Source organism: Pipistrellus hanaki (assembly GCF_964339955.1).
Source record: "Pipistrellus hanaki genome assembly, chromosome: 16".
NCBI lineage: Eukaryota > Metazoa > Chordata > Mammalia > Chiroptera > Vespertilionidae > Pipistrellus > Pipistrellus hanaki.
The window spans coordinates 5,876,762-5,887,047 of NC_140518.1; the positions used below are offsets into that span (position 1 = coordinate 5,876,762).

General features: G+C 39.9%; 1 protein-coding gene across 1 annotated transcript in view; it reads right to left on the reverse strand.

Moving 5' to 3' along the window:
- The window catches only part of KCNJ16 (potassium inwardly rectifying channel subfamily J member 16), a 365,449-nt gene extending 355,999 nt beyond the window's left edge, over positions 1 to 9,450 (reverse strand). The window contains exons 1-2 of the mRNA XM_084862375.1: positions 9,428 to 9,450; positions 3,800 to 3,955 (exon numbers count right to left, since the gene is read on the reverse strand). The gene's annotated coding sequence lies outside the window, so the exon portion shown is untranslated. The remainder of the gene's footprint in view (positions 1 to 3,799; positions 3,956 to 9,427) is intronic.
- Positions 9,451 to 10,286: the final 836 nt, after the last annotated feature.

A 10,286-nucleotide genomic window follows, 5' to 3' on the forward strand; every position in this document is an offset into this window, starting at 1 on the left:
CTCAACTTATTTACCTACCAAAATCTAATCTTTCCCTTTCTAATTTGTTCTCAACTTCGGTGTACATTAGAATAAACCAAAAGTGATGGTTAAAAATTCCTATTTCCTTGTCCGATCTCAGGATTTTGACTTAATAAATGTAGGATGGGACCCAGGAATCTATATTTCTAACACGTTCACCCAAGTGATTCTCATGTAGCCCTGGGATCAAAAGAAATGAAAAACAGTGTAAAGACCTGAAAGGTAGGCTATGCAAAGGATATGCAAAGGATGCTTTGATGTCACTTGTTGAAAATGGTTTCACTTTCATTGGAATACCACAAGCATTTGACTGTATCTGAAAGGGAGTGAGTTTATTGTCAGACTGCAGCCTGGCTCAGCATATGGATTCTACCACTGGCTAGTTCTATGGGTCTTGGGAAAATCACTTAATGTCTGTGACAACCTTTTCTGATATGTAGATTGAGGCAAATAATAGTACTCACCTAGTAACATTGTTTTGATTTATGAAAAGCATTGGGTCCAGGTCTGACACACAATAAATAATTACACTAATTATTATTATATTTCTTACCATGGTTCTTAGAGACATAAAGACTTTCTATGGTTTAGAGTCCCAGCCTCCCTTATCAATCTCTGTCAATCATCAGGTTTATTTGTGAACATGACCTTTCCCTTTAATAGGTAATAAATTCCTCAAAAGTAACAATCACATTTATAGGGTGAGCATTACAAAAAAAACCAAAAAACAAAAACAAACAAACAAACAAACAAAAAAAAAACAGGCTCAACAGCAATGCTACTTCATTTTGCTTATATTATCACACCTAAGTGTCTTTCTACAGCAAATGTTCATTTGAATGGGTTAAGTTGAAGTTTTGTGAAAATGACTTATTAGACTTAAAAAAGTATTTTGATCATGTCAGAATCAGAGTGTACATTTAGAGAATCTTAAAACACTATGGATTACAGCTATTATGCATGCAAACTTAGTGTTTTTGCACGTTAACATTGCAGAAGATGAGAATGAAGCTCAGAGAGGTAATGTGCTCCTTCCTGCAGTCTAGATCTGGACTTAGCACTGCACTCCCTGTAACTCCGCCACACCCTGCCAGCGCCTCCCAGCCAGGAGTGCAAAACTGGCATGGACAATTAGCACAGGTCCCCTGTAGATGGTCACCGGCCAAACATGGTGTGCACATTTCCTACCCTGAGCACCATGCTGAGTACCTCACTGAGTCCCGCAGAGGTAAGTAGACAGGAATTCCCTACCCAATGTCTTCATGGACAATAGAGCCAACTGTAAAGAGTACAGTGTCGAATCAAGGATGTATCTGAGCCAGGCCCTCACTCCTTTAAACCCTGAACTGCTTTGCCTGGAAGGCAGCAGATTTCTGGTCTTGAGGTGCTGTGTCCTGGTTTCACAGCAGTACAGGAAGCAGACTGAGAGAGAGGAACCCGATAGGGCTGGGAGCTGGCGCACAAACAAACACAATGACTCCATGTCTAGAACTGGGCTCCGACTCCAAGGCCCTGGATCCACCCAGGATATCTCGTGTCTGTAATGTCAGAGCTAATAGGAAGAGAGAACACGGATGAAGCCCAGAAGTCTGGCAGCTGTTCACTTGGGATTTGGAATTGTGATAACGCCTATCTCTGTGATGAGAACAAGTGTGTGAGTCGTATTAGGGATTTCTCATTGATCAGACAGCACTGAGCAAATAGTGACAACAGAACGGGTTGAAAGAGTAATCCAGCCATAACAAAACTTCACAATTACTGATCAGATCACACGGAGCTTCCCAGTTTTCATCCACCACACAATATTGCATATCCAGCCAAATCTCCTTTTAATCATCTCTGAAAATCTAACATGCTACACTTCCTTGGGTATTTATACAACAACTCACTTTTACTTATATAGATTAATCTAAATATAGATTCCTGGGTCCCATCCTACATTTATTAAGTCAAAATTGTCCTCATAGACTGCCGTTTTTAATAAACATTAGCTTGATCCAATACTCATATTTATTTTATCTTTTTCTAGCACATCATAATAACTTTTTTTTTTTAAATCCTCAGATGAGGATATATTTTTATTGATATTTTTAGAGAGAAAGGAAGGGAGAGAGATATCCATGTGAGAGAGGAACATCAATCAATTGCCTCCTGTATGTGCCCAACCGGGTATCAAATCCGCAACTTAGGTCTGTGCCATGACTGGAAATCGAACCCACAACCTGTCAGAGTGCAGGATGACACTAAGCAACTCAGCCACCCTGCCAGGGCAATCATTCTTTGCTTCTGCCTTGTTGCATCTTCCCCCAAAAGAAAAATGTGGATTATGACATCATTAAACACAGAAATAAGCACTGAGATTCAATTGCAAATCTACATACCTCTCTTCATCCACCCCATCCCCCAAAACACTGATTTCTGGACATGGGTAAGGGCGAAGGCAGAAGCCAATGCCCTGTCGCTCTGGAACAGGCAACAGTGATTGCCGCGAGTCTCCAGGAAGACTTTCCAGGGGCTGGGTCAGCACACTGGCTCTCCTCATCAGGGGAGCACTAAAGGCGGGGGAGCTCCTCTGGACACACTGAATGATCAAGTGCGGGAAAGGCCACATTCATTGGAAAAGGTAATTATTCTCATCTGTTCAACACTAATTATCTGATTACCCCTTATGCACAATCCCTAGCTCCTAAAACTTAAATTGGCCCGGTGATAGGGCCACGGGCAAGGGACTGTGTGCCGTCTCTGGGAGCCAAGAGCAGCCGCTGGGAAACAGTCAGCCAGACGCAAAGACCTCCGTCTTACCACATGGTAGCAGCTCCTCAAGCCTTTCCGTGAGAACCCAGCTGAGCGAGGCCCAGACTTCTGGACCACAGGCTTAGGAGGTATACGGGTGTATTGTTGTGAGCCACGGTTCTGTGTCAAATTCTGTGTCAAACCAGTATTTCATTTTCCCATACTGTTTTATTTAATAACTCCTTATAATATCCTCCCAAATCCCCTACAACTTGGGCCTTGTGACCAAGTCATTATTCTAGTCAACAGTGATGCAGAATTCACAACTTACAGATATTCTCATGAATATTCAATCAACTGTCTATGGAAATAAGCAGATGATATTCATCTCAAGAGGACAGACAAGGATACTGAGTGTGTGAGGTAGGAGTTGACTTACCCAAGGTTAACTAATGAAAAAATGGCAACTTTTGGATCTGGTCCTAGGACCCTGATTACAAATCTGAGGTTATTCCATCCCACCACTCTGCTTTCTTAATTAGTCTTAGATAATTAAATGAGTTCAAATGAGCCATACACTCTATCCTTACAAGGTCCACATATATTCATTCTGTTCTCTGTGATGGCCAATGACTTTCTTTTACCTCAAAAATACACGTATCACTGTCCCCAAAATTAAAAATGTGTGCTAGTAGGAGAGATCCCACTAAAAATCCGAAGGCCTCTTTCCTCAGACCAGAACCCAGTAGCAGAGCAACATTCTTATTTAAAATCGGGCTGTGAATTGCAGATAGGAGTGTTATTATCATCAGGAGCAAAGGCATGAGGCCAGCACTTAAAAACATTTTTATAATGTCTACTCAGGCTTAATTTTTATTCCTTAAATAGCTGAAAATAAAAGGGCTTTGGCAAAACACTGTACGATGAAGGCCCAAACTCTAAAGCATAGTAGTAGCCAAAGCAGATGGCAATATTAGCTAATAGAATGTTTTAACTGTTCTCTGTTGACAGAAAGAAATGTTCGGAAGTGATGCCAAGGACTTACCTCTCTGTGAACGGCCGGCGGTAGAATTCTATCTGGGAGGTCTGTCGCTGGTTTGACACAAAGGTCAGTGAGTGGCAATCTTTTCGAAAGGGGAGCAGAGACTTTTCTGCTGTGGACATCGAAGGCACTAGAATAACAAGCCTTCAGAGTGGGCACCTGTAATAACAGAAATAAAGGGTTATAGTGGTCCCACCCTTGTGCTTCCCACTTGTCCATTTGAGTGATGGCCATTTTTACTTATGAGTAAAATGTATGAGGAGCATCTGAGTGGTGGGAGCTTAAGAATAGTTTTATAACAAATAGAGGATTGTTCAATGTTTGCCAAACATTTAATAAGCTTTTAGAAAATATCCTGTGTTCCTTCAGCTCAGGATTTGGCCCAAGATGAGAGGGTCTGGTTTGATTGTTGGTTACTTATTTTTCTGAACCTACATTTTAAATGACACAGGTTTGGAAGTCGATGTGATTCAACCTTGGAAGGCTCTTGCTCTGTGTCTGTGTGCCTTTTATCAGGGCCCTTGATTAGAAGGAGAAGGGCAGGGAGGCTTTTGTTCCATCTCTCCCTGTTATTATGTTCATTATGAATCTTTCCCTTTCTTTCCGCCAATTATGAGCTGTCCCAATATGGCGGGACCTCCAGTGCACCAGCTCCCATGCATGGTTCCGTCCAGAAATTGCTTGGCTTGAAATTCAATCCCCTTTTCCTCAAGGAAAATAAAATAAAAAAGTTCTGCTAAATTCCAAGGCATTAATAGTTAGAGTTTGCATGACTTACAGATTTATTATCAAGAGAAAACGAGAGTGATTCAATTTCAGCCTAACATAAACAAATATTTGAAATGCTTTGCCCTTGTTTGTTGTCCTGCAGAGAGGTTTCTTATCACAGTGTCAGTTCAGGAGAATAAAGTGAGATGAAGGGTATGGACTTAGACTCCAAAGCTTCCTCCATTTACTAGTTGTATGGGTTTCAAAACTTAAGTAACCTCTTTAAGTCTATTTCATAACCTGTAGCATAGACATAGTAGCCATGCCTTCTTGAGGCCATTGGAAGTCTTGAATGGATAGTACATAAGCTCTTCCCCTCCATCTGGGGGTGTTTCAAAGGGCTATTACTTCATGACTGAAAACTGTTTTCCTCTGATTGTCTTTTGCAGATGCTCCATCAGTTCCCTCTGGGCTGCCCTCATGCTTACTTGGTTAGCTCCATGCTAAGCATGTGAGAGATCCATCCCCTCAGAACCAAGGAGATGGGAAGAGCTTTCTGAAAAAGTGCAGGTTTCTCCTGGGCATAAATCTGCTTGGTACTTGGACTTCTCTTGATTGATCTCACTACATTTAACTTCAAAGTAACATTGAGGATTGTTATCAGGGTAGAGGAGTGATTGGACATACAACTGTTCATTTCTGAAGAGTGTTTCTATGGAGCGCTGGGTACATAAAGCAGTCAGCACATGTTTGTTGGTGAACATGGATAATAACTGAAATGATGATAATTATGGTGACTGGTCCACTAGATCTATTATGCCTTTCATTCAAATTATTTTATAATTACTCATTTATATTTACAAATTGGTAATAAGAGGGCAGTTTTTGCTGTTGTGGCAGCAATTTAGGGAGAACTGTCATCTCTGTAACGTTTCTTCTAAAAACAATGAACATGTTATAGCTTTCCATTCATTTAGGCCTGCCTTATTATTGTTCATTTTGTCCTTACACATTTTTTTTTGCTTTGTTAATAATCTTTCTCTTTGCAAATAATTTTAAGTCTTTGGAAGAGTAACAAAGACAATACGGAGAGTTCCTATACACCTCTGACCATGTTTTTTCTCCTAATGTTATCATCTTACAACACTGTGGTACATTTTGTCAAAATGAAGAAATCAATCTTGGAACATTCCTACTAACTAAAGTCCAGACTTGATTCATGTTTCAGCAGGGTGTTTTTCTTTTCGATCAGTTTTTGTTCTGTTTTCAGGATCTCACCTAGGAGACTGCATTGCATTTATTTGTCATAGCCCTTTGGTCTTCTCTGCTCTGTGACAGATTCTCAGACTTTCCTTTTTTTTTTTTTTTTTTTTTTTTTTGAGGAGTATTGGTCAAGTATTTTGTAGAATGTACTGGAGTTTGAGATTTTCTCGTAATTAGACATAGACAAAGGGTTTTGAAAAGAAGACAGAGGTTAAGAGTGCCCTTAACATCACCTAATGTCAGTGGGCCCATGGAATCAGTTAACCCTGATCAGCTGGCCAAGGAAGTGTAAAGTTAATTAATAAATTCCATTTCCATATTCTCTTCCTTGGAAATGAATCTATAAGATTCACATTCTGGAAAGGGGAAAATATTATCTGATATTTAGAATTTTTATAAGGAAAATTTCTTCTCCATTTATTTATTTATTTCCATAATTTATACCAGTATGAAATCATGTATATTTACTTTATACTTTGAGCTATAATCCAATATCATGTTAATTAATTTGTTTCTCAAATAGTTTTAGCTTCAGCCACCAATTATTATGTCATTGGATATTTTTTCTAAGTTCTATAGGTATATCGTCAAGTCTCACTGTGATTTCTTTGTATTTTTCTAATAGATAGTGATAAGTTCTAGATAGAAGGACCTTCTAGATAGAAGGTCCATGAGGACAGAGAATTATGTCTATGATTCACTGATGTACTTTTGGTCCCTAGAACACTTCCTAGTATATAACACATGACTGAAATATTTGTTGAATGTTGAATGAATGGATTTGATTTAGTCAAGGCTGGCAGATTGCATGTGACCTATTAAATAAGGGGGTTCTAGTGTGGCTTTATGAAGATTCAAAAGATGAGTCATGGGAAAAAAGCTCTGTCCTATTTTCATATTTTCAAAAGAATTGGCCATAATCACCTCCTAATTTAATGTCTGTAGAGAACACTTATGAGGGCTTTGGATTCCTATGCTCTATGGTGTAGGATAAAAAGATAATAATACCAAACACCAAAACCCCTCTAGATTCTCATATGAGAAATGAAGGCAAATGAAAAGAATTAGTCTTCTGATTCTTTTCTAACTTTTCCCCCAGAAAGTGGCCAATGGTTGCTGATTTCCACGTCTACAATCTAAACAGTGCTAGTGAAAGGAGAAAGGAAAATATATACATCACTGTATATTTTAAAAAAAAAAAAAGGATTTGTATTTCTTACCCACACACAACCTCCCCTGCTGTGAATTTTATGGTTAATAACTCATACAACTGGACATCGTTAGCCTTGTTACCACTCTCCTTATATTTGGTTTCTCTTTTCAGCCAATATAGTTATTAATGGATGAAATTAGTTACAATAAAGAAGATAACGGTTTAATTTCTGGACAAAGTAGAGACTCGTGGATAATTTACATCTGCACCTTTCAGGGTTACCAATTATTCGGACACTTGTACTGAGCACATTACCCCATTTAGGCTGAAGCCAAGAAACAGACTCAGTTCTATAACTGAGGTTATTTTTCTCATTCTCCATAATAGATCCAAACTTTTAAGAGATCATCAGCCTAAAAGCTCTGATATAAACTTCAATGCTTTTTTGAAAATATATGATCAGAAAGACTGAGAAAAGGTACAATGACTTTCTTGCATGGTTATTTTTAGGTTATCAAACTCTTGAATCATATAGTATAAGAGAAATTTCAATTTGTGTAGATTTCAGTAAAAAGATAAAATTCAGAAACATCTGCTTCAGTCAGCCAATTCTCCCAAATTCTGAAAACCCAAATAATTAACCTGTGGGTCAAATTCCATGTTCCCGTATTTCTTATTTCAAAGGTAAATTAAGGATAACACTAGGGAGGTTAAAAAGAAGTGGATGTGGCCCTGAGAAAGCTTCTGTATTAAGTCAACATTCTTTCTCAGATTGAAACTTGGTCCATGTTCATGAGGAAAGCACACTAGAAACAACAGGTCATTATAAGATTTCCTAAAATCAAGAGACCATTTCCATGATATGGGACTGCCCCTCAACAAACATTAGGTGATGTTGGAAGGAGGACCCACACCTCAACAAACATTGGGTGAGGTTCAAAGTAAGTCCCACCCCTAAACAACCATGGGGTAAGGTTGGGAGTGGATCCCGCCCCTCAACAAACATTGGGTGATGTTGGAAGTAGGACCCACACCTCATCAACCATTGGGTGACATTGGAAGTTGGTCCCGCCCTTCAACAATCATTGGTTGTTGTTGGATGTGGGTCTCACCTATCAACAACCATTGGGTGAGGGTGAAAGTGGAATAAAATTGGTTGTGGTTGGATGTGGGGCCTGCCCCTCAACAAAGATTGGGTGAGAGGAGAAGAGGGACCTGCCATTCAAAAACAATTGGGTAAAGTAGGAAGTGGGTCTCACCACTCAACTGCCATTGGGTGAGGTTGGGAGTGAGTCCTGCCCCTCAACTATGATTGGGTGAGATTGGCAGTGGGTCGCACCTTCAGCTACCATTGGTGAGATTGGAGTGGGTCCCGCCCCTCAAATAACATTGGTTGATGTTGGAAGTGGGACCCACACTTCAACAACCATTGGGTGAGGTTCAAAGTAAGTCCCACCCCTCAACAACGATTGGGTAAGGTAGGAAGTGAGTCACGCCCCTTAAAGACCATTCTGTGAGATTGGCAGTGGGTCGCCCCCCTCAACTACCATTGGATGAGATTGGTAGTGGTCCGCCCCTCCTCAACTACCATTGGGTGAGATTGGCAGTGGGTCCCATCCTTCAACAACCATTGGTTGATCTTAGAAGTGGGACCCATACCTCAACAACCATTGGGTGAGGTTCAAAGTAAGTCCCTCCCCCCAACCATCATTGGGTGAGGTAGGAAGTGGGACCGGCCCCTCAACAACCATTGGGTGAGGTTCAAAATGGGTCACACCTCTCCACAACCATTGGGTGAGGGTGGAAGTTGGTCCTGCCCCTCAACAATCATTGGTTGTGGTTGGATGTGAGTCCCGATAATCAACAACCATTGGGTGAGATTGGCAGTGGGTCGCCCCCCTCTGCTACCATTGGGTGAGATTGGGAGTGGGTCCCGCCCCTCAACTACCATTGGGTGAGGTTCAAAGAAAGTCCCTCCCCTCAATAAGGATTGGGTGAGGTAGGAAGTGGGTCCCACCCCTCAAGAACCATTGTGTGAGGTTTGGAGTGGGACCTGCCCCTCAACAATCATTGGGTGAGGTTCAAAGTGGGTCCACAAGGCAGAGCACAAATTAATTACAGAATTAGAGAACTCTCTGAACAACCCCCATCTATAGGCCCAGCCCTTTAGACTGGTCCCGCCTCCTCCTCACTGTTCATGTGGAATCTAACCTCAAGGACTGGGGGCAATTGTGTCATCCCAAAGCACTCCCACCCCCCACCCCCACCTTCCTCCTATTACCAGGAGGCACTATATGTCTCTCTCCCAATGCTCAGACTGTGGGATGGAAAGCACAGCAGGTGTACAGTGAAGACTCTGGCAGACACCCCAGGATCCTGGCCACCAAGACCAAAATCATCAGGGATCATTCCCCCAAAGTGAATAACTGTTGGCCTCCAGAGCCAGATTTTTGGAGGATGACATTTTCTAACACATCATAAAAATGCAAACCCATCTTCTTGCTTACCTGAAGTATCTTTCTTGTCCAACTCATGGCTTTGTTTTCACCATATGCTTTCTTGACTACTTCTCTCGGCAAATTCTGTCAACAAGATCAATATACCTGTAGTATTAAAAAACAAAACAAAACACAAAACACAAAAAAACGGTGTTGGGAGAGGAAGATGGAAAACTTGTCTCAATGAGGCACTTGTTGGCTAGCTCTTAGAGACAGCTGCACATAAGTTTGTACTACCAGCAAATATATTTAAAAGTAGTAATGTGATCACATATGAAGCTAGCCCAGCGACATACTCTTCCTCATCTAAGTCTTCTATCAACAATGAACAGCCAGTCCCAATTTAAAAATCTTTTTTCAAAATACACCCATCTTGCATATTCCAAGAGTTATGAGACAGAGAAGAAATTTATTTTTATAATAATCTTTAGTGTCTTTTAGGAGAACAATGAACTTAGAGAACTGTGAAGACACAAAAAGATATAGTTATACAAATATATATACCAAATATCTATATATAAGTTATCCTAAAAATGTGTTCAAAGAAATAGAGAACTCTATTTGAACAATTATACAGGTAGTGTTTATTCAAATACATTTCATTTTCAAAATTGAGTGATCAGCTGTTGAAGTGTGTATACATTTTTGGGATAACCTGTATAATAGTAGATATTTAAGACTAAAAGAATATAATATAGGCTATAAATATATTTAGTATATATATATATATATATATATATATATATATATATATATATATATATATATATATATAATACATATGTAATACCATGGATAATATCTAAAGCTTTGGAAGTACAAAAGTTGTTTTGGTTTGTTTTTTAAAAAATGTTATAGCAATGTTCAC